At 36.1% G+C, this 24,106-nt stretch overlaps 1 protein-coding gene, 1 long non-coding RNA gene and 1 pseudogene across 4 annotated transcripts in view; 2 read left to right on the forward strand and 1 right to left on the reverse strand.

Annotated features, from left to right (window-relative positions):
* The window catches only part of CENPW (centromere protein W), a 290,297-nt gene that overhangs the window by 95,315 nt on the left and 170,876 nt on the right, over positions 1-24,106 (reverse strand). The gene's annotated exons all lie outside the window — the stretch shown is intronic.
* On the forward strand, positions 9,140-10,681 carry LOC100514501 (annotated as a pseudogene).
* On the forward strand, positions 10,818-14,065 carry LOC106508855. Its single transcript, XR_001305932.2, has 3 exons — positions 10,818-11,049; positions 11,566-11,640; positions 13,394-14,065. It is a non-coding gene; the product is annotated as an uncharacterized LOC106508855 (long non-coding RNA).

Raw genomic sequence — 24,106 nt, forward strand, 5'->3', positions numbered from 1 at the left:
TGCTGAGCCACAATTGGAACTCCCACCACTGCTCTGTCTTTACCCTGAAAGAATCTTTATTTTATTTTATTTTTTTTATCTTTTTGCCATTTCTTGGGCCACTCCTGCGGCATATGGAGGTTCCCAGGCTAGGGGTCGAATTGGAGCTGTAGCCACCGGCCTACGCCAGAGCCACAGCAACGCAGGATCCCAGCCGCGTCTGCAACCTACACCACAGCTCACAGCAACGCCGGATCGTTAACCCACTGAGCAAGGGCAGGGGTCGAACCCGCAACCTCATGGTTCCTAGTTGGACTCCTTAATCACTGCGCCGTGACGGGAACTCCTGAAATTGTCTTTAAAATAATATTCTCGGGGTTCCCATCGTGGCACAGTGGTTGACGAATCTGACTAGGAACCATGAGGTTGCGGGTTCAATCCCTGGCCTTGCTCAGTGGGTTAAGGATCTGGCGTTGCCGTGAGCTCTGGTGAGGTTGCAGACGCAGCTCGGATCGCACATTGTGGCTCAGGCGTAGGCCGGTGGCAACAGCTCCGATTTGACTCCTAGCCTGGGAACCTCCATATGCCGTGGGAGCGGCCCAAGAAATGGCAAAAAGACAAAAATAATAATAATAATATTCTCCATACTTAGTGTCTTCTTTGTGCCTCTTATATAGTAATGTTTCCTAAGAATGTACTTAGAATGTAATTTTCTCAGATGTCTCTCCAAAAGAATTGCAGGAAAGTCTTAGCTAAATCTATTATAGCCTAGAGAAAATGTCTAATCACTTTCCCAGAAGGTCTAGTGTTTGCCCAGAACTGCAATGTGAGTAGTTAGGACTGAGTATTAGGTTGTCTGATTCATAGAATACATTTTCTATGTGTGGGAGGAAGGTTGAAGGGATAGGAGTGAATTTAAAGCATTGCCAAATCAGTAAAATGAATCTACTTGTCCAAAAAGTGAGAGGTAGAAAAATGTACTATTGAAAAAGAATGGAGTTATATTTGGAATATCTATTAAGTACTACACACAATTACATTAATTTGCTATTTGAAATAAAATTAAGAATTAGTGAGAAAATACCACATCCAATAAAATTGTTTCAAATTCAAATAAAGAGCAGAAATTCAGGAAAAATTTCCAGTAGTTTGAAAATGGCTAAAATAATTTTTAAAAATATAGCAAGGTGAAGATACTCAGCTGATTACAAATTAATATTAGAGTTATACAATTTTTCTAAAAAGCTACATAATTTTTCACACTTCAATAGGCTAAAATTACCAAAGTGAAATGCATGTATCTTAGGTATACAGTTCACAAAGTTTTAACAAATATATACATCCGTGTAACTAATCAAGATACTGAACATTCTCATTACCATAGAAACTTTCCTCCTGGCCCCTTACATTTAATTTCCCTTCCCTACAGACAACAACTCTTCTAGTCATTACCATATATTAGATATTCCAGCCTTTGAATGTAATATAAATGAGATAATACAATATGTACTCAACAAAAGAATTTTCAAATGTGACCTTAAAAGAAACCAAACTGGTCTAAGTAACTATATTGTGGCAGTGTTGTTATAATATGTGAAATGTAATGTGTATGTATCACAAATATGTTTCACTAATATTTGTTTGGACAATGACCCAGATCATGCCATATTATTTCTTAATTCTGTTACTTTTTTTTTTTTTTTTTTTTTTTTTGTCTTTTAAGACCACACCCATGGCATATGGAGGTTCCCAGGCTAGGGGTCAAATTGGAGATGTAGCCTCTGGCTTACATCACAGCCACAGCAACACCAGACCTAAGTCGCATCTGCAACCTACACCACAGCTCAGGGCATCACCATACCCTTAACCCACTGAACAAGGCCAGGTATTGTACCTGCAACCTCATGGATACTAGTCAGATTCACTTCCACCGAGCCACGATGGGAACTCCTTAGATTCTGTTACTTGCATTAGGAGTAGCTAAACAAATAAAGACAAATATGATGCCTCAATTTAGAGCATTCAATGGAAAATCATTCTCACTTTTGCAGAATATATGAATCATAGTAGCCACTTTTGAAGCTACCCAAATTTGTATAATGCCTCAAAAAGCATTAAGCTAAAAGAGATATTTGCTAAACAAGTAACCCGAGGAAACCCACTTGTGTAATGCGTGTAAAAGGGTCAACAAAAAGACACAAAGCCCTAGGAAGCTTAATGCACAACATGCAAACTCAAATGAGGTGGGAATGAGGCAGCACTGGGAATGGAGCCCCATAGGGAATGAGGGTGGGGCAGTAGGGAGACCTGCCATATGGAGGAGACAAATTGATGCTGTCCCCAAAGAACCTGAGTTGCTTTTCCTGGCCCTCACTATCCCCTTCCCTAAAATAAAGGCACACAGAGAAATCTTTGCAGAAGAAGGAAAATTAGCAGAGTCCTGGAATTAGGGTGGTATTTTGGTAGAAGAACTTCATAATCAGAAAGTACATCAATAATTGTAAGATAGTTAATAGATGGCTTAGCCCCAGGAATAGACATTGATCATGAAGCAGAGAATAGCCTTGTAAACCAGAATACAATACTGATCCCTTATCCCTGGGGGATAGGTTCCAAGACACCCAGTGGGCATCTGAAACTGTGTATAGTACCAAACCCTATACATATTATGGTTTTTTTTCCTATACATACATACCTATGAAAAAGTGTACCTTAAACTAAACTTTAGGCATAGTAAGAGATTAACAACAATAACTAATAATAAAGTAGAACAACTGTTAACACCATAGTGTAATAAAAGTTATGTGAATGTGCTCTCTTTCTCTCTCAAAATATCTTATTGTACAAAGTTAATACCTTTTCCATCCTAAGCACTTTTCATGCACTATGGCCCTAAATTTTGCAGTTGGAGTTGTGACACAAAAACTAGCACAAATTTTCTTTTCCTTCCTCACAAGATTCATACTTAACTACAGAACTTAGAGGCCTCAGCACACATTTTTTTTTTCTTTTTTATTAAGTTGAGAACTTCCACCTTTTCACTTCAAGGAAGCACTTCTCTTTGGCATATCCAAATCACCAGCATCGCTACTCTTGTGCTTTGATGTCATGATTAAGTAAAATAAGGGTGACTTGAAAAAGGCACTGAGATAATGCAACACTCTATCTGATAACCAAAGTGGATACTAAGTGACTAGGGCGCAGGATATGCTGGACAAATGGATGATTCATGTCCCAAGTGGGACAGAGTAGGATGGGGTGAGATCACCTCATGATACTCAGAACTGTGTGCAATACAGAAATTATGAATTGTTTATTTCTGGAATTTTTCATTTAATATTTTCAGACCGCAGTCGACTGTGGGTAACTGAAAGCTTGGAAGGCAAAACTGCAGACAAAGGAAGACTATTGCACTGACTTTCCAGCATCTAGGATGGCAAATATCACCCTCCACTCCTCTCACATCCCCATTCAGTTTGGTTTTCTTGCCAATGCCAATGAATTTTACATAGATCCTTAGTATGCAATCAGTAAGAAATGAATGTATTAGCAGCAGAATTTTAGTATTCTCAGATTTAACGTTCATTCTACATATTACATTAGGCACTTTTTCAAGAAATTAAACCTGATTACCAAGGCTGGTACCAGTACTAGCTAGCAATGCTAGCAAGCTGCATTTTGCAACAGCTATTTCTAGGAGTCCTTTGGTGTGTTATTTAGGTGATGGTTGTGGGGATGGGGGCAAGCAAGGGGTAGAAGAAGTGATGGTGGGTGGGGAGTGGATTAAGCTAAAAGGGTTATTGCTAAACAAGTAACCTGGGGAGCCTCATGGAAAGATTATGACTGTCAAATGCAGTACATAAATTTGGTTCCGTTATACTCTAAGACATCTTAGAATTACAAAAGCTTTACTAGCCTAAACTTCTCTAAGTTAAGACAGTAAAATAAACACCAATATTCCTTGTTTCTAACTCATCATTAATTATAGCTAATTCAAAAAATATAAGCACCTCTAAGTGTAATTTAAGACTTGAAGGACCCCTCATTTACTTTCTAATGTATGGACCCAAGCAAAGATTTAATTTAAACATAAAGAATAATCTTAACATATCTTTGTAACAGCATGGGGAACAAAAACATTTGTAGAATCATCAATATTGCAAATATCTAAAACTGCATTACATTTAGATGGAATAAAACTTTGGAAATATATTAAGTGCAGTTTCACTGTTCTTCACTTTTCTGGATAGAAGCCATTCTGGTGTTGTACTTCTGAAATCAAAAGACAAATATTCTATATTCAAAAGTTTTATACTCAAGAAAAAAACCAGAGTAATATTTTGTTCAAACAGTTTTCAATCCTTTCTTTAGAAAACCTTATAGTACAAAATAAAAGTTTCATTGCCAAATACCCCAGAGATTGGTTTATACCCTCCTGCAAAAGTACCACCAAGGGGAAATGTTTTGACCCTTTCTTTCTCAGAGGTAGATAACAAGGGCCCTCAGAAGGCAGTGAGCAAAAGCATTTTGAAATTAAATGCCTCATTTTATTAAAGCAAATTTCACCATCAACTGACATTCTTAGCCACAAACTTTCACATAACACCTCACTGTTTATTTGTTTGAGCTGGAAAGTAGAAGTTTCACCTTCTTGAAAGCCAAACTGTATACAGCAGGAAAGCTGCTTTCTTTAAAACAACCATGACACAAAGTTTATAGGAAAGATATTTTTATAATGTTTAGTACATGGTAGCAGAATTTATCCCAGAGTGGAATTTTGTTTGTTTATTTTTAATGGTGGGTACTGCACTACATCTGACCTCTCCACCATAAGAAAGAATTCTCTCCATTCCTCACAGATATACTGCTTTCAAAGAGGCAGTTGCTAGCTTGGGAGGCAAAGTAGTGTGCAGACTGGCGCTGCCATGAATGGGGTTCCCAGAAGTCCATGAGCCACTTTCATCCCAGAGGTTGGCCTGTTTTAAGAACTTCTCTTAATATATACATTTTGCCCAAAGGCCTTATTAAAAGATTCAGGACACCAGAAATTTTGGATAACCGAAACTTAAATTTCATATGATTAATAGTTAACATTCTTGCTACTTTCTGCTCCAAGTTTATCTTTAAAGGAAAAATAAAAATCATAAAATAAAAAAAGATATCATCTCAATGCCTAAAATAATAATAAAGTTGATGATACTGATGGGATCTCTTATTAAGAAGACCTTGACTAAGTTTAATGGTAACCTACTCTAAGTCAATGTGTGTCTGTGTGTGTGTGTACCTACATGAGGTCAACAAAATAAATACTGTTTTCACCTGGGTTTGTCTACTTTGCATACTAAAATCTTGCCTGAAATGAAAACATAGAATGCACTTGGTCCTGAATTCTAGAAATGATGGTGACTCTTACCTTAATACCTTATGAATAAAATCAAAGAAATCATTGAAAATGATGAATTCAAATTACAAAATCACAAAAATAAACATTTTACTGCGCTCTTTAAGAATAAACATACCAAACAATCTCTGAAAGCAATGCAGTAGAATTCTGACGTAAACTTAATGGTTTCTTTTCATTACAAATCTGGTGAAATTTTTTTACACAATACGACTAAGTGAATAATCTCTCTTTTGGTCCAGATTGTATTGCTTTTTTCCAAGGGTTGGCTAATTCTCTTCTTTGTACTGCATGAAATTGTAGCAAGACAGTCCCTGCTTTATATCAAGACTTTAGTTTCATTACTGCCTTATGAACTTGTTCAAAGTTCACCTTAAGCACAGCTTTATCACTTGATTTTCAAGCAGGCTAACTTTCTCTTTTAGGCTCTGAAAAATACCAGATTTTTCTTTCTATGGACAAGGATATTCATGCCCCTTCTCTGTTCTCCACCAGAATGTAGAAATGGGGATGGTTGCACTCCACTTTTTTTGTCAGAAGAGTAACTTTCTGATTGGAAAATTCATACGGAAATGTTAATATTCTACTTGGATCCCTTGAATTGCGATCATATTACTCATAAACACATCACACAGGGCCAAATAATAAATCTAAGAGAAATAGCGGTTTTGTCTAGAAGACTATGTCACAGTGGCCATTTTTCATTTACCAAAAATAGATGACTTAAATGGGCTCAGCATTCATATGTTATGCAGTGTAGGTAATCACAGCAGTAAAATGAAAGCTGGATTTGAAATGGCACATCTGAGGTATTTTACTCTAGTAGATATTTTGCTCTACGTTGCTATCATTTTACAAAGTGCCATTAATTAAAATTTGTAGTTAAAACCATTGGTGGTACTTGTAAAGTTAAAATAACAAAGTGATGCTCAACGTAAACCATCCTGGGAGAACTTTTTTTAAATAGATATTCCATTTTTGTTTTTACTTACAATATAATGTTCAGGTTGGTATTGCCTTAAATAGCAATAATTTTCTGGGAAATATCCACTTAAAAAAGAAAACTGTACAGTATACTCTAAAAGAATACTTATTTGATATTTTATGTTATAGTAAAGCTTGTTTTTATAACAGCTGCAGTTACATCAATATGAAGAGAGAGTAGTAAGGTAAATAACACTGAAGTCTTTCGGCCACATGGCTATTGCTAATCCATGTGCTTTATCCATGGTTCAGAGCAAGCTTATACTGCTATATTTTAAAACTAATGTGTCATCTTATGAGGCAGGGTCTAAACATTATTTTAAATATCTAAAAAGCAACTGGTTTCTACAAATCAATTTAATTTCCTGATCCAATTATAATTTTGATACCACTGAACATACTTTCATTTCCAACAAAAACAAATTTCCTGATAACACAAAAGTAAAAAACAAATAAATAAAAATGCTTTTTGCTATCACTGTAATGCTTCTGTGGGACAATAATTTTAAAATAACACAAAATTTTAAATAATTTTAAAACGCATTTACATTAGAACAGGTATTTGGCTAAAAACAGAAAGTTTGATGTATAAATTTGAATAAGAACAAGATATACAAAAGACAAAAAAATTCAAAAGTATAAAATCCTTAATTTTTGCAATGGAGGAGAGTTATTATTGAGACTCCCAAGAGGGAACATGGTAGTGAAGATGACAGCAACCCCCTTCCCCAGTCAGGCAGTCTTTGGTAAGCAGCCAATCTAAAGATTAGAATATATAGATTCTTTTTTACAATGTTAACTAACCTTAACTGGATAAAGCTGAGTAATGTCTTTAAGAAGTCATCACTCTGACAACTACATTTAAATCCAGTCATGGACATTTTAAATTATTTTTTACAACCAAAGAGAAAAGTCTTTGTTAAAGGCAACTCAGTAAAAAGGATACTCAAACCAGCACTTGTTTTTCAACTGCTTGATGTTTCCATAAAAACCAGTTTCAAAACAGGAAAGTAAAATTTTCACGACAGGACAAATATTGATAATCAGAGAATGGAATCAGCTTTTGGTGTAAAAGAAAACTTCATGCTTAAAATGACTTATCAACTTATTAGTTGATAGTGTCAAACATTTTAATATACTCATATACTATTCCTTTACTTGGTTCTTTTACCTAAGAGTTAGAGAAAATCATGGGGAACCAATAATTTGGACATTTAATTGATCTTTGATTAAAGAAGATTGATTTCCTTTTTCACCTCAATAATTAAAAAATGGCATTAATTTGCTTTACACTGCATTGCAAGATATGTTAAGTGAATTTGAGCATTGGATGAAAAGAGTTGATCCTGAGAATTAGTGGTTTGAAATTTATTTTAATTACATGAAATCGAAGTCACGGCATTATGGGTAAAATAAAGAATATCCCGGAGTTCCCGTCGTGGTGCAGTGGAAATGAATCTGGCTAGGAACCGTGAGGTTGCAGGTTCAATCCCCAGCCTTGCTCAATGGGTTAGGGATCCAGCATTGCTGTGAGCTGTGGTGTAAGTTGCAGACGCGGCTCAGGTCTGCTGTTGCTGTGGCTCTGGCGTAGGCTGGCGGCTACAGCTCAGATTAGACCCCTAGCCTGGGAACCTCCATGTGCCGCAGGTGCGACCCTAAAAGAAAGACAAAAAAAAAAAAAAAAAAAAAAAAAGAATATCCCTAACCGCCAACAAATTGTCCTTTCCCTGAGTCCCTGTCAATCTACAATATCATGTAACCTCTGAACCTCTCCAAAAGAGATCAATACTTCTGTCCAAATAGAGGGGAAATATTCTACAGCGCATTTGCAATACTAGGCTCATTGAATTGCTTAACTGATTATCTCTGCACTGACTGTCTTGTCGTATGGAGAAGAGAAAAGATAAACTGCCACCTGAATTTACATATGTATATGAGAGACTGTGTTCTTAACATATTATGACATCTAGACCAAAAAGCAAGTAGAAATTGTTCAATGTTGAACCTGAAATGAGGGTCACTTCTCTCCAATTCAGCACAAATTTTTGAAGTTGACAGATCCAGTGATGAAAAAATACTATCCATTAGCCAAGAAGTTTAGTTAAAAAAATTTGTTTTCCTGATAGTAATTATTTTAAAATACTGCTTTCTCTTAAAGCAGCCCCATCACACCATAAAATATGATGCAATTTTTATACAAATTCACAGAAATTTCTTGGAGTATGTATTAGAAGGGGTTCTTCAGAGAAACAGAACCAATAGGAGCTATGTGTAAGAGAGACTGATTACAGGGCTTGAGCGGTGCAGTTACAATGTGGGTAAATCCTATGATCTTCAGGGTGAGTCAGCAATCTGGAAACCCAGGAAAGACTGAAGGGAGGCAATTCGATAGATGATTCTAAGGCTCAAAGAAGAGACCTAGACCTTGGATTAAAAATTTTAAATCAATATATGAAAAGTAGTTGAAGGCACAGGAAAGAAGTGATTACATAGGCAGAGAGGTACAGAATGGAGTTTACTTGTCTCCAAAATCTAGAGCTGGGATAGACAGAGGAGGACACAGTAAAAGTTTCTGAGCACTGGTGGTAACAGAGAGAAATCAAGACTAGCAGAAGCCTAGAGATGTATACGTTTTATCAAAGAGGCAGTGTCAGCCTTTTCAGGTGCTCTGGGGAGCGAAAGAAGTTGGGGACTAAAAATTGTTGGCTTGGGCAAAATATAAGTAGTCAGTCACCTTGAGAGCTCTTTCAGAGCAGCAGAGAGAACAATAGCTTCATGAACACTCTGCCACTTTTGCTTCGGGGCCTCAGCATCAGAGCTCTACCAGTGATCCACTGCCCACACCCAGTGCCCTCTTGCTTGCCTCTCTTCCCAGAGCCAGTCCACACTGCCACCCTCTGGTAACAAGTCCACCAGATTGAGGACCCTGTCTCTATTTCAGGATCTCAGTGACCTCAGCACCATGAGATGACTCCTCTCCAGCCAGAGTGCAGTGACCATGTTCTACTATACTCACAGCTGGGCCAGCGGAGTGTACATCATGCCCTCCTTGGCTTTGACCTTAGCACCACATTCAAGAACACCTGCACCAAGGAGAAGGTGGAGCCCTGGAGCCGAATGACTGCATCACCGAACCTACACCAAGGTGCACTTCGCTGCACAGCAGACTCTGATCCTGAAGGCCCAGCCCAAGGGCTAGGGAAGGCACATCCGGGGACCTCTGTAAAAAGGAGATGCAAGAGCAGCACCAGCAGATGGGTCTGTGTACCAGTGAAAGGTAAGCTCAGGGAAGCAACCTGACTTCCCAAGCTCTGGAAGAAGTTGCAAGAGGAGATGCTTCAGAGAGGAGCTCAGAGGGAAGAAACTCGGAGCACTCTGCAAACTTTCAGACAGAATGTTGACAATATTTCTCTGGCCTTCCTTGACCTTGAACATAAAGTGGATGCCTTGCAAGAAAAGATTGACTTTTTGAAAAAAACTGCCACAATGATAAAAGCTGTAAGCTGCAGGCCCAGATTCAGGGGTAGCACAGGCAAACTGGGGTGCATGTTTCGAAGCCAGAACTCACAAGAGCTCTGTGGGATGTATGGCAGGAGAATAAAATGTGGCTGCCAAGAAACTTTGGGAGGTTGTAGAATGGTACAAGTCCAAGTTTGCTATCTTTGTCGAGCTCTGTTGAACTAGAGCAATGATGCCCTGAGACAGGTGCAGCAGAAGCTAGAGTACCAGAACCAAGTTTAGTCCCTTACCTGCAAAGTGCATGGCTTAAAAGAACTAATGTGTCTCTGGAGGTCCACATGCATGAAATGGAAGAGAACTTTGCTGTGGAAGCTGCTAACTACCATGACACAACTGGCCTCCTGTAGAATGAGATTCAGAACAGGAAGAAATGGCCCATCACCTCCGAGAATATCAGGACCTGTAGAATGTTAGCACACCCTGATTTTCAGATCGTCCAGGAAGCTACTGGAAGGTAAGGAGAGAAGAGTTTTTCTTGGCTCCTCCCAAATATTTCCTCTCTGAACTGAGGGAAACCATTCTGGATTCACTCCTTCCATCTTGAGTGGCTGACAGCCACTCAAAATGGACACTTCTAATAAAGAAGGTTAAAACTAGAGATAAACAGGTTTTCAGCAAACCTTCACAGCATCATGGTGATACTGATGCCAATTGCACATACTCAGACCAGCAATATATTTCCAGCAAGAACAAAACTAAATCCATATCTTATAGACGTAGCTTTCTTATGCCTCTATGCCATTTTTTTTTTTTTGAAGCATAAGACAGATTTGGAAGAAAAATAAGCACTTGTTAAGAACCAACACTCTTAAAGAATTTAGAAAAAAAAATTACAACATAATCTAGTTTACAGAGACGTCTAGTGCTACACCAGCTTTTAAAAAATATTTTGAATACCATTGAAACTTCTTTTTTTTTCCTCCAGCAAGTATTCAACCAACTTGTTTCTGCTTCAGTATATCTTCAAAAAAACAAACCAGCAAACAATAAGCAGGGGGAAAATGTCTTTTCGGAATGGGTTGAAGAGAGCCTGGAAAGAAAGACAATGAAAAGAGCAAGAATAAGCTCACTCTTTGAGGAGTTTTGCTATTAAGAGGAGATTACGAGAGCAAAAGCTGAAGGAGAACGTGAGGTCAAGAGATGAATTTGGTTTTTGTTTCTGAAAGGTAAGTGATATCAAGATGTGTGTGGGCTAATCCTGTAGCTAGAGAGAAGTTGTGGTGTGGCAAAAGGGGGTGGGGTGTGATATAATTGCAGAAGCAAAGCCATTGAGGAGAAAGGGAATGAGGCCCAGGGCTTAAGGAGGAGCTGGCCTGAGGAGCAGACACTTTCTCTTTCATAACAGGATTGAGAGCTGAGTGAACAGGTGTAGAAGGCACGTTTTCACGACTGGTGGTGGAAATATGAGATGTCATTTTCATCAGATTACATTTGTTTTCTCTATGACTATTCTGAGAAGTCATCATATAAATGTTAAAAGGGAAGAGCTTATTAAAGATTTGAGGAGAAAAAAAATTGGAAGGTGAATTTACTAGGAGAGTAGTACAGTGGTGTTCTGGAAGTGTTGAGGTGTCCCTTCAAGATTTAAATTAAGTCCAGTTTGAACACCACTGTGCTTTTATTTTGCCAAGTTTGGATGTTCAGGTGCTCTTAGAAAGTAAAAAGAAAATGTGTTTCATCAGCCCTAGGCTTTGTCAGACGGATGTGATAACCATGGAATCTAAGAAAAGCAGGATGAAGATGAAGTTATAAAGAAGGTATCAGTACCTGAATATTTGATAATCAACTTTATTTTCCCTCTGCTGTCACACATGTATTTTCTAAAAATACTAGAAAGCTGGCTCAGATATAAAAAATAAACAAGTTAGTACACGTGACCTTGAATCTTATTCCACTTCAAACTTTGGCTCAAGTTATTTGAGCACAGACTTTGAATAGCAAGTCAAAGCCTATATACTTTGTGCTAAACCACTTAGAACACATATCATACAGGTCAATTGAAGAATGCATTTATAAATAGAACTGTTTAAACAATCAAAAGTGGAAGGAAGAGGCTAGAAGCATACCAAAAAAGATAATACAAAAGCAATTAGAGCATACTCAATAAAAGGAGAAAAAGAGGACACAAAGGCTATGTCTAAATGATGCCAAAACAAGCAGTTGATAAAGGAGACATCTAGTCAATCACCTGGATGTTTTGTCTACGAGGAACCTAGTAACTGACTTGACAGATTTCTTTTTTCACTGGACTGAATGAAGTGGTTGTTTTGGATGTTGACATATACATAATGTGAGGCAGGGAAGAAAAATAAATGCTCTATTTGGAAAAGAAAAAAAAATCCCTGGGACTTCTAAGTGATAAGTGATTAGATGAAAATTGAAAAAAAGAGTAGATTGGGGAGGGATGAATTTAGTTGCATAAATTTGAATTTGAAGTATAACAAACAGTAACTTACTTTCCAAAATTATTGGCGACTCTTCTGTGAAACAATGAAAATATTTTAAGACTACAAAGATAAAGTTAGAAATTACAAAGGCTCAGCTTTTCGTCTCCTAAACTGAATCCTTCTATGTTTATTAGTTGTATGTCCCTAAAGTATAATTTATCCTCACTGAGTTATAATTCAATTTGCTATTACAATAGGGTTCACTTTCCCACCCTCTCTCTACTTTTAAATACAGATGTTTGAGCTGTTCTCCCTAACACTCTACAACTATACTAACACAGCCAATATATGCAAATTCTATTTTTGTCAAGTGGGTATATGGAAAGACATCCTACAAATCAGCATGAAATTTTTTAAATTTTTATTTATTTATTTATTTATTTATTTATCTTTTTGCCTTTTCTAGACCCGCACCTGCGGCACATGGAGGTTCCAGGCTAGGGGTCTAATCAGAGCTGTAGCCGCTGGACTATGCCAAAGCCACAGCAAAGCGGGATCCAAGCCACGTCTGGGACCTACACCACAGCTCATGGCAACGCCGGGTCCTTAACCCACTGAGCAAGAGCAGGGATCGAATCCGCCACCTCATGGTTCCTAGTTGGATTCGTTAACCACTGTGCCACAATGGGAACTCCCAGCATGAAATTTTGAAATATCAACTCATAAATTTTCCAATGGCAAGACTACCACGGAGAAAGCAAATTCTGTTTGGGAAATAATATAAGTCATATTATGCACTATTTTTAATGTATTCTCTTTGGGAAGTGGTATGAATAGTAAGGAAAATGGAGAAAGAAAATCAATGCAGTAAAATAGTTTAAGAGAAATACTCCTTAATGACAACAAAATTTACATATAGACACACAATCATTTTTCAATTTTGTATGCAGTATAGGTGAAGATTTACAGAAATCACAGAAACTAATAATACATCACTCAATTGATTCCACAGTAAAATAAGGCCAACACTATGTTGAACTTTTGCTGCTGTTTCTGGTTTGTCTTCCTGAATATTTTATTACAGAGTCTCTTAAAATGGGTCATTTCCAATCATTTTTTTTAGGTTCCATTGAAGAATTATATGGAAATATCTTGACAAGAGGCATCAAACATATCAATCTTGAACTACTTTTCCAGTGATCATTCTCTGCCTTCTAAAGATCCTTTGTGTGAGGCTCTGAGACACCATCTTCATGGGACCCAGAGCAGGTCCTCTTTCAGAATTCCCTTCTGTCCCCTCTGTAAGAAATGTCCTCTTACTTTCTAGGGGGCCATGTAGCCTATTAGGAAAAGCACTGTCTTGAAAAAAAAACACAGATTCTGATTTCGTTCCTGGTCTTGCCACAGAATAACTTTATGATTTTGGACAAGTTGCCTAAATTTTCTCTGTGGAGTCAGACAGATGATTAATGGCTTAAATGAGATAGCTTATGAAAATCAACCAGTACTTGCCTGATTTTTTTTTTTTTTACTGTTTTGCATCTTTAGATATGACATACTTCAAAATCCATTTTAATATAAAGTATCCCACTTAAAATGTGAGCTGCTTCTTCATTCATAAAATAACTATGTTAACTGCATCAAATAAGATGTCAAAAAATAATAATTTGTTAGTAAGAAATCCCTAAGTATCTCTTATAGAGAATATACTCATGTTTAGTAACAGAAAAATTTCAGCTCCGTCTTGATTCCAAAAATAGGCTCATGTTTTTTGTTTTTGTCTTTTTTTAACCCAAACTGTCCCTTTTCAGATTTCCCAATTATTTTTATAATTTTCTGATAAGCATTTGCACTCATCATCCAAAGGTATAATAGATTATTACCTTGAGTTCAATACATTTTGAATCATAATGTGTAAATTTTTTTTCTCAAACTTTGAATCCAAACAGACATTGCCATTTCAGTGTCCAAAAGTTTCCCACTTCCTAGCCTTGTACAAAATATAAGATTTTTCACTGACTCTTAGACAAAACATATGAGCAATTAAGGAATCATTTCTACTTTCTTACTTAATCAGATGCTTACTAAAAGTTTGTGCCAAGTATAATATAAATGACATAAATATTTATATTTAAACATTAGGTAACATTCAATATAAGTCATTACTTTTGCAAAAATCCCTTTTATTAGTCATCTTAAGTAGTGAACAATTAAAGGACATATTTTAAGAAGGAAAAGACAGTCAAGTCTTCACAACTTTTTCTTTTTTTAGAGAATTTTTAAGTGCTAACTTTTCTAAAAGATTTGGAATGATTTTAAGAGCAATAGAAATGTTTTCTTCTCTATTAATTTGCTAGATCTCACTTCAAACTCTCTTTATTTTCTGAAGTATTGATCATAAGTAACATCTGCCATCCATCACAGACTGTCATCTGAGGAAAAAAAACAAGGAATGCTCCAAGCCTGTTTTGAGAGTGCTGGGGAAATAAGTTGTTTAGACAAAGTAAGACATGTTAAATAGAAAAAGTAGCCAATCTTGAAAGAGAGGTGTTTCCTGTGCATTAAAGGAAAAAGGCAAAAAGCAAACCAAAAACCTTTTCAGAATCTATCCTGCTCCTAATAAAAATGTAAAAATTAATTGAATACATGAACAAAATTCTTTCCTCATCGATATGGTAGAAAAGTTCAAAGTTAAATCAACTTTTGGACGTTTCTCTCCATTGGGCAAGAGACGAAAATGAAGACAATTTGACTACTCTCTTTTGGTAACAGAAAATTATGTGCTCAGGAATGGGATATTATAAAAAATAAATTCATTCCAAAATTTTGTGACCACTAAAAAGAACTATGGATTTGGGTCAGATTAAGAAAGGCTATCAGATAGATTTGTATAAATCTACAAAATCCCTGTTATCCTCTACTCCCCAGCACTTCACCAGAAGACTAGAGATATTTGAGGAGATTCCTTACACGCATACATAACTGAGCTACAATAAAAACAATCGCCTAGTTTCTCAGTTGAAATTCCATGTAAACAACTGAGTTACTAATCTGCATATGTTCATTTGAGGTTGGGGAGGAGTGTAGGGACAGCAGAGAATTTGACTACTTAGCACAGTGGAGAGACAATGCAGTTTATAAAAATAAATTCAGTGAAGCAGCCTGTACTCTCATTTCTTTGGGTGACAGTAGGTAAATATATGCCTCAATGACCAAATGGACAATATAGAAAGTCACTGAAATTTAGTTCTCTGGTGTTCTACCAAAAGATCCTGGCAAGAGTTTAGGGATAAACAGTGAGAGGTAAGATGATTTAAGAAATTGTTCAGAAGAGAGTAAGCCATAAAATTATCATCCTCATCTCTAAATGATGAAACAAAGAATTTCCCAAAGGCACCTCCAAAAAACCAACTCATGAAATACTTAAGAGACCACCATTTAAATGCCTGCCACAAAGAGGGCTTCAAAGGAGGGACAAGACAATTAACCAAGAGGGGATTGTGATTTCCGCCATAAACCATTCCTCTCAATGCCTGGATAAAAATGGATCCAGAAGAGGGAGAAAAGGATGAGGTAAAAAAAAATAGCCCTTACTGCTGCCACCACTGGTCCTTGGCCCAGGGTCAAGATTTAATTTAGGGGGGAAAAGATATAAATTTGAAATTCTAAACTAGAAAATTAAACTGAACTACGTTTTTTAACGTATACTTTAAAATGACCAGAAAGCTATGGGAGTCACTCAGTCTATCACTGAGAGAAGGGAAAAGGAGATTTGCCCTCATAATGGTCAAAGGTAGAGACTAGACGAAAAATAATATTGCTTCATGTTAGTACCCCCCAATAAAATGTTTCTTTAGTTGAGTAAGCAAATTTAATTATACTCTAAAAATTTGTTCTTCTAAATTCAAGTTTATATAATAGATTGCTCTCTAAAGCTAGTTTGTTTCTCTTAAAACATATAACAAGATAAGCTCTAACAATGAAAACCAGTGCAATCAAAATCCAAGACCTGATTCCATTTGTTTTTCATATTATTCTGCATGAAAATTGTCCCTTGGTCATTGACTTTCTCCTCCAGTTTTCATTAATAGATTGCATATATTTGCATTAATGCTCTTACCAAATTCCATGGAATTTGCTTAGTGTTCTTATTAATGTTTTTTATGAGTCATTTTATCAAAATGTGCTTACATAACAGAAAAAAAAGTATAACACATTTATGTAATTTAAATTAAAAATTACCTTTAAATTGTCAAATACATTTTTGAGGGTTCACGAAGGAAATTGTACTAGTTTAAGAAGAAGAAAAAGCTTAACTAAAGTTTGATGCATTTATATAATGTAAAAATTATCTTAATAATTACTAAAAAGTCAATTTTTCATTTTTGCTTTAAAAAATTAATTAAAATTAGATAAAGGGGCATTTCTAGTCTTGTTGCATTAGACTAGTGCTGACTGTGTTATTCCCACAGCATTTCTACACTGCCTTGCCAAGGCTCTTTACTCATGATTGGAATTTTTATTAAATCCAAAGTACATATTACTGGTAGGAATAACTGAATACAAAATAAAGCTGATGATAGCTAAAAATGAAGGAATTAACATTGTTATTGACAAAAAATATGTTTTAATAAAGTCTTTAGCAAAATTTAACTCTTTAAAATTCAATCCAGGAAAAAAAAATGGCTGTTCCAGAAACGAAGACTTTTTAAAATGCTCCTAGTGGAAGAAACTAGCGTTGTAAAAATTTGCTATCATGAACAAGAAAAAAAGAAATTATATTAAATATGTATTATTGGAGTTCCCATCCTGGTGCAGCAGAAATGAATCTGACTAGGAGCCGTGAGGTTGGGTGTTCGATCCCTGGACTCACTCAGTGGGTTAAGGATTGCTGTGAGCTGTGGTGTAGGTCGCAGACGAGGCTCAGATCTGGCATTGCTGTGGGTCTGGTGTGGGTTGGCAGCTGTAGCTCTGACTAGACCCCTAGCCTGTGAACCTCTGTATGCTGTGGCATAGGTTGAAGATGTAGCTCGGATCCAGGGTTGCTATGGCTGTGTGGACTGCCTGCAGCTGCAGCTCCAATTCAACCCCTAGCCTGGGAACTTCCATATGCCACAGGTGTAGCCTTAAAAAAAAAAGAAAGAAAGAAATGTCTGTTAAAATCCAGTGGAGATTATGAATGAGCAGTTGGATAGGAAATTCAGAGTTTAGGACAAAGACCATGCTGGAGATAAACTATTAGGATTTGTCAGCATTTAGATGGTGTTTAACTCCAAGAGACCAGATGAGTTTACAAATGAATGAATGAACACAGAGAAGTTAAAAGGACTGAGATTGTGGCAGTGCAAAATGGAGAGGTCAGAAAGAAGAGGAATCAGCAAATAACAATGAGAAAGGACCAGCAATGAAGAAGGAGGAATCCTGAAATGGTCAGATGGTCTTACCCATACATACACTTAAGGAAAAACACTAAAACTTCTAAAGAATTAATTCAAATCCCAAAAAACACCATATTTAAAAGTAATGTGTTTAAAATAGAAAAATTATGAGGAAAAGATATACTATTCCTCTTCTGGATTCTATTCTAAGGTAAATTAAAAATACTTTACCACATAACTTTTTTTCTAGTTAAATCTAAACAGAGCATGTACTTCTTCTATATGATTTTATCTATTTCTATGACCAATAGCTGAATAATCGGGGAAATTTCCAGTGAGTTAAAATGTTTAGGCTTCATTACAAAAGCTAGGGGTGGAAACCCAATACATGCGTTTAAGAAAGAAAAATAAATTTTTCAAGCATCTGTGACTAAAAACCATGAATGAAAATGGAATAAAAGAACTATAGACTTAGACTGAAAGAGCCAATGTACCAAAAAAGAAGAAAAAAAAAAAAGGAATTCAAGTCAAAAGGACAGTCTGGACCCAAGAAATGTGAAACATCATTTATTAAGTATGTGCAAAACCTGTTAAATGTTAATTATGTGTTAATGTGTTAATAAGTAAATGTTAAATGTTAATTAAGTATGTGTAATACTTGTCAAATTACTAGGCAGAAAAAAGTGTACTGAGCAAAAAAATTTTAGTTAACAACTTTATGATTTTGTTATATGTTCTACATTTTACAAAGAAATTCACTGAAAAACTGACAAAATAAGTTACTTTTGAAGGATCCACACATTAAATGGCACATTCAGGATTTAAACTCAAAGCATCCAAAGCTATCAGATTCTAAGGCCTATGTTTTCACTTGTTTTTCCAGTCTGCCTTAGTTTAAGCTTGAAAAAAATCTTTTAAAAGTATTTGTTAAGAGCTAACATTATGAGTTAAGAAATTCCTGCTTTCTCAAGTGTGTGTGCTTAACTCTAGAGCACTGCAGAAACGTGTTAATCATCTCACATAAAACAAAATCAAACAGAAATACGGTACATCCTCACGGACTTCCAATTTTACTCAAAGTCAAAAGAATTTAATATTTAAGCTCTTTGTAGTTTTTGCCACAGAAAGCTCAAGGCAAAGACAATAGTTTCCTATTTTCAATGTTGTTTAATTTTGTGTTTCCACATGAAGACCAGAGAACAACTTACTGTGCAGAGTATAACTGGAGCACTTGGTACACTGAGGTATAAATCAACCCAGTGTTTTTTTTTTTTTTTTTTTTTTTTTTTTTTTTTTTTTTTTTGTCTTTTGTTGTTGTTGCTATTTCTTGGGCCGCTCCCGCGGCATATGGAGGTTCCCAGGCTAGGGGTTGAATCGGAGCTGTAGCCACCGGCCTACGCCAGAGCCACAGCAACGCGGGATCTGAGCCGCGTCTGCAACCTACACCACAGCTCACGGCAACGCCGGATCGTTAACCCACTGAGCAAGGGCAGGGACCGAACCCGCAACCTCATGGTTCCTAGTCGGATTCGTTAACCACTGCGCCACGACGGGAACTCCCAACCCAGTGTTTTTAACATAAGAGCCCAATTAACAGGACTGGCACTTACTCATTGAGCAAAATCAGATTAGACTAACATCTCACTAGGCTGCATGATTACTGTGAATGTCCCAAACCAGAAGAATACATATTGTGGTTTCTCTCTGTTATCAGAACCCTACATCCTTAAAGAGACTGGGGGGCTGGAGAGAGGAGGGAAGGAAGGAAGAGAAAGCTAATTTAAGGAACCAGTGGATGTTATTTTGTTGTCGTTTAATTTTTCTTTTGTTTTCTTTTTTTCTTTTTCTTTTTCTTTTTTTTTCCTACTGCTGCACCTGCAGCATATGAAAGTACCCAGGCATAGGTCGAATTGGGGCTTTTGCTGCCAGCCTATGCCACAACCACAGCAACACAGAATCCAAGCTGTGTCTGTGACCTACACCACAGCTCTTGGCAACACCATATTCTTAACCGCCCTGAGTGAGGCCAGGGATCGAACCTGCATCCTCATGGATCCTAGTCGGGTTCTTAACCCACTGAGTCACAACAGGAACTCCCTCCCCCCTCCCCTTTTTTTTTTTAAATTTTTCATTAGAAAGAAAAAATTGGCTCCTCCAAATTACAACTCCATTCTCTCCATGTTTCATGTACAACTATGATAATGCACTCAATTTTGATTCCTAACACAGTAAGTTTCAGAATAACCCCAAATGACAAAAATTCAGCTTTTTCATGATCTTACAGATACTCTCCAGTTGCCTAAAGACTTTATATATACTATATGTACACATACATTTATATGTATATATGTGGATATATACATATTTATATACATGTATATATGCATATATGTTTATATGTATATCAGTTATATAACATTTGCAACTGAAGAACACGGACATGTAGATAAAAATTGAAAGCCTGATGTGAACTGAAAACACCTAAGAGAAATAAAGGAAAACAACAAGTAACAATAAAGAGCAATAGATTCTGTTTTGGCCAAAACCCTGATTGCAAGACTATCGATATTAAGTTAATTGTCTCAATGTTCCATTTGGATTTATGAAGGAAGGCTCAATTCGGGTTTGCTAAAATGACATCATCAGCCAAAAATAGCCATAAAGATGCCAAGGGGAAATGAAATGTGACAGTGAAAAATCAAGAAGAAACCAAATATAATGCCTGATCCATAACCACCTGTTTATATTGAGGTAGAATGTTAGATTGACTCTTCACTACAAAGTGATAGCTGATATTAAGAAAGTAGCATGTATATTAACTCTGCCAAACTTAAAACTGTGTCATCTAAGATATCATATTCAACGGAAGAATATTCATCGCTGGTAGAGGAAAGGCCACACATACTGGCTTCCCTTCCTGCTCTAAACCTCCGCCCACTTTCTTCCTTGCTGCCAGGGACTGTAATGGAGAGAGACTATGATGCTTCCCAGCCAGCTCTGGCTCTCGCTCCTCAGTGATCTTATGGTATGCTTGGCGTAGGTGACAATAGCAAAATGGATGGAGGCAAGGGAGAAAAGAAAAAAAAGGCAAATACCAGCAGTATTTTTTCCTTTTTTTTTCTTGAATCTCTCACCTAAATCCATTGAACTTTCTCCTCTCTCCTCTGCACCCCCACCATATTTCACACACATGCCACCCACATATCTGATAAATTTGGTCACAGGTTTTGCCCATAACATTTTCCCCAGTTTCAATCTAACCCCACATATAGACTTCCTCTCTGTTCAAGTCCTGAGATCTTCACTCTTTCTCCAAGGAAAGAGTTACCAGAATTATATGGCAAAATGTATTTTAAACTTTTATTATGCCCAATCATGCAAGTTATTTAATTCAGCCAGTGACTTAATATACATTTCAAATCTTACAGAGATGCTGCAAGGGGATTATTATTATATTTATTTTACAGGTGACAAATAGTTTAAATAACTTGCTCAAAGGGAAGAGTTGGAGAGTTGAGGAGCTAAAATTTGAACCTGGGTATGTGTCATTCTAATATGTTTGCTTTTCCCCTGCCTCCGATATTTCACTTCTCAGCACATTTTAAGTTAAACAGGTTTTTTTGCAGACTGCCTGGAAACCTACCCATTGAGTATAACACTGTTTCTATGGGAAAATACATTCAAAGTTTCAAATCACCAATTTACAAATGATCATACAGACCACAATCATTTCTTAAATTGTGACTTGCCTGCACTACCAGAGTGTGCAAAAATATGCTCTTAATCCAAATGATGAATCATGTGGCTGAGAATTGAGCTGGGAAGTGAACACAAATTTTCTTTGACCTTTGGGTCCCTGCCTTCTTCTGCTCTGCTGGTGAACCCTTGTTTTTCTACAAAATAAAAGCTCATTACTCCCTGAGGTCTCATTTCCCTTTTGAAATAGGGCAAGCTAAAAAAAGTAAATAAGTTGTACAAACTTTCCAAATTTTGCCACAAAGTCGATAAGGAAAGCTTGAGAGTTGAGTAGGAAGCTTGAACATCTCCTTCAGTGCAAATAAAGTTGAAAGACTTGCTTCTCAAACTTGAGCATATACTAATCAATTCAGCATCCTACTAAAATGCAGATTCTGATTCAGTAGGTCTGGGATAATGGCTCTCTCTTTCTCCCCTCCCCTTTTTTGTTTTTTTTTGCATTATTTCTAACAAACTCCCAGATGACACTGATGATGTTGTTCTCTGGACCCTATGATGGATAACCATGGTTTACTTCATGTGAGGATTTTTCTGACTCAAACTATCGATATCATAGGCGTCAATTAATATTTGTTTATTTTAATTAACTAAAAATCCCACATCTAACATAAAAAATCTTATATAATTAATACATACCACTCCAGCTGACTTATTATAGCCTTTTAATGAGTACAGTAACTATCGCTAGACAACCATGTAATGATAGTTCCATCCCATTCGACTTAATGAGGTATGTACATTTCTAACCTACTTGCTCAGAATTTTTCTCCTTAAAGAAATAAAAAGAAAACTATGTTTGGATACTTTCTGGATTATATGTAAGTCATCAAACAGAAGCCACTATATTTTTTTCTTGGAGAAAAAGGCATGAGAAAGATGTTGGGAAAAAAACTGCTGAGTATAATATCTCAATGCCTATGTGAAAAATTTAAGTGCTTACTCTACATACACATCAACTAAAAACCCACAGTCTTTATATGGCCCCATAGGGTTTTACTGATGCCTAGTCAATTTTTTATTGCTACTGAATAAAGTCTTTCTGACATAAGCATTTGACCTCTGACACAAGGAAGATTCTTTCTTGGTGGTCATCAGAACATAAATTCTTTTGCACTTCAATAGATGACATAGTGTTTTATTATTTGGCAGAAACAGACAGCAAAAGCAGTCAGTAGAGATGGATATTGAATAGCCCCTAAATGAGACTTGATTAGAGTTCATAGAATTTAATTTCTTTTATAATTTGAGCAAGTTACACAAGAAAGACTATCCTGAATCTTTTTAGCAACTTTGAAGTTTTTGCTCTACATTTGATGATGGCTTCTAATTCTTGAATACAAATTAATGCCAACTGATTTTGAATACCTGTATTGATACCAGCATACGATTTATTTACTCCTGGTTTTGTTAAATTTGAGAGGAGCTCTATTTTTCTTTTTGTCGTGGCCAGATTAACAATGTCTTCTTCCAAATATGACCAAAACCATCACATAGAACTAAGTTATTTACTTTGAAAGTATACATCTTTTACTACAATTTACTTCAATTACTACTCTACAATAATAATCCACAATTGAAGCTTTGAAATAATAATAATACCTTACATTTATATCGTCTGCAAGTCAGTTTTTCATCCATTACCTTATTTATCCTAGACATTTACTATAGATTTACAAAAGCTAAAAAAGCCTGTTATTGTTTCCTCTCAACTGATGGTATTTCACACACCCATTAGTGAAACATCAGGCAAATCAGTTTGAAAAAGGAATCTCCTATTGTTTGAATCTATCTTCTGTTACCAAAATACCAAAGATCCTGTTTCTCTCCAGTTTTATTTACACATGAAAGACAGGAGTCAAAGGTTAAAAGGAGGTCAGTTATTATGATCTGTTCTCACATTATGAACATTGATATCTATCTGCTTTTATTTCTCTGAAGAATAATCACTGTCACAGACTAATAGTAAATAAAATGATAATTGGTAAATAGCAGAAAAAGATAAAAGAACTGCTTAATATCCTAGGCAGTCAGCAGGGTCCCCAGCTAGTTACCCTCTTGCATCTGGTTGTTGTTGTTTTCATGGGAAACTTCAGTTTCTGATGTAAAAAAAAAAAAATGTATTTTAATGCCAATTGCTAATTTTTTAAATTAATACTTAGAAGTACTTGCAAGATAAAATAGTTTTTTTAGGTCCTGTTTTTTGATTTGTCATCTTAACTCCTTTCATTTATAGGAAAATGCTATTTACTAACATTTCATCTGTTTTATTTCCCTAAAAGGCATTCATTACCTCTTTTCCAAAATTTACCCTCCAGAGTAAAATTTTCCTTAGTGGGTCTTATTTTCAAACTCTGTTTCGTATTCTGTTTATCCTTTAGATGCAGGATCAGATTAAAAACAGAAGACATCTAATATCTTTATCTCTTTTGATATAAAAGATACTTGAGACGGAGTAAGCTTTAGATTCTGAACCTAGATAAAAGGAAAAAAAAAAAAAAAAAGCAGGGGCCTCAAATTGGTAAATCTATCTCCCTAAGAATTTGGTAAAGTTCTTTGAATGACATTTTTACAGTATTCCTGAGTGTAATCAAATAATACCTAAAATACCATAAATAAAATTATTTTAGTAGTCAAGTGACAAAATAAATATTGTATGCTTTCAAAACATTTTATCGGTGGTCCACTTAGAAATTTTTAAATGT

The sequence above is a fragment of the Sus scrofa genome, chromosome 1 (assembly GCF_000003025.6).
Source record: "Sus scrofa isolate TJ Tabasco breed Duroc chromosome 1, Sscrofa11.1, whole genome shotgun sequence".
NCBI lineage: Eukaryota > Metazoa > Chordata > Mammalia > Artiodactyla > Suidae > Sus > Sus scrofa.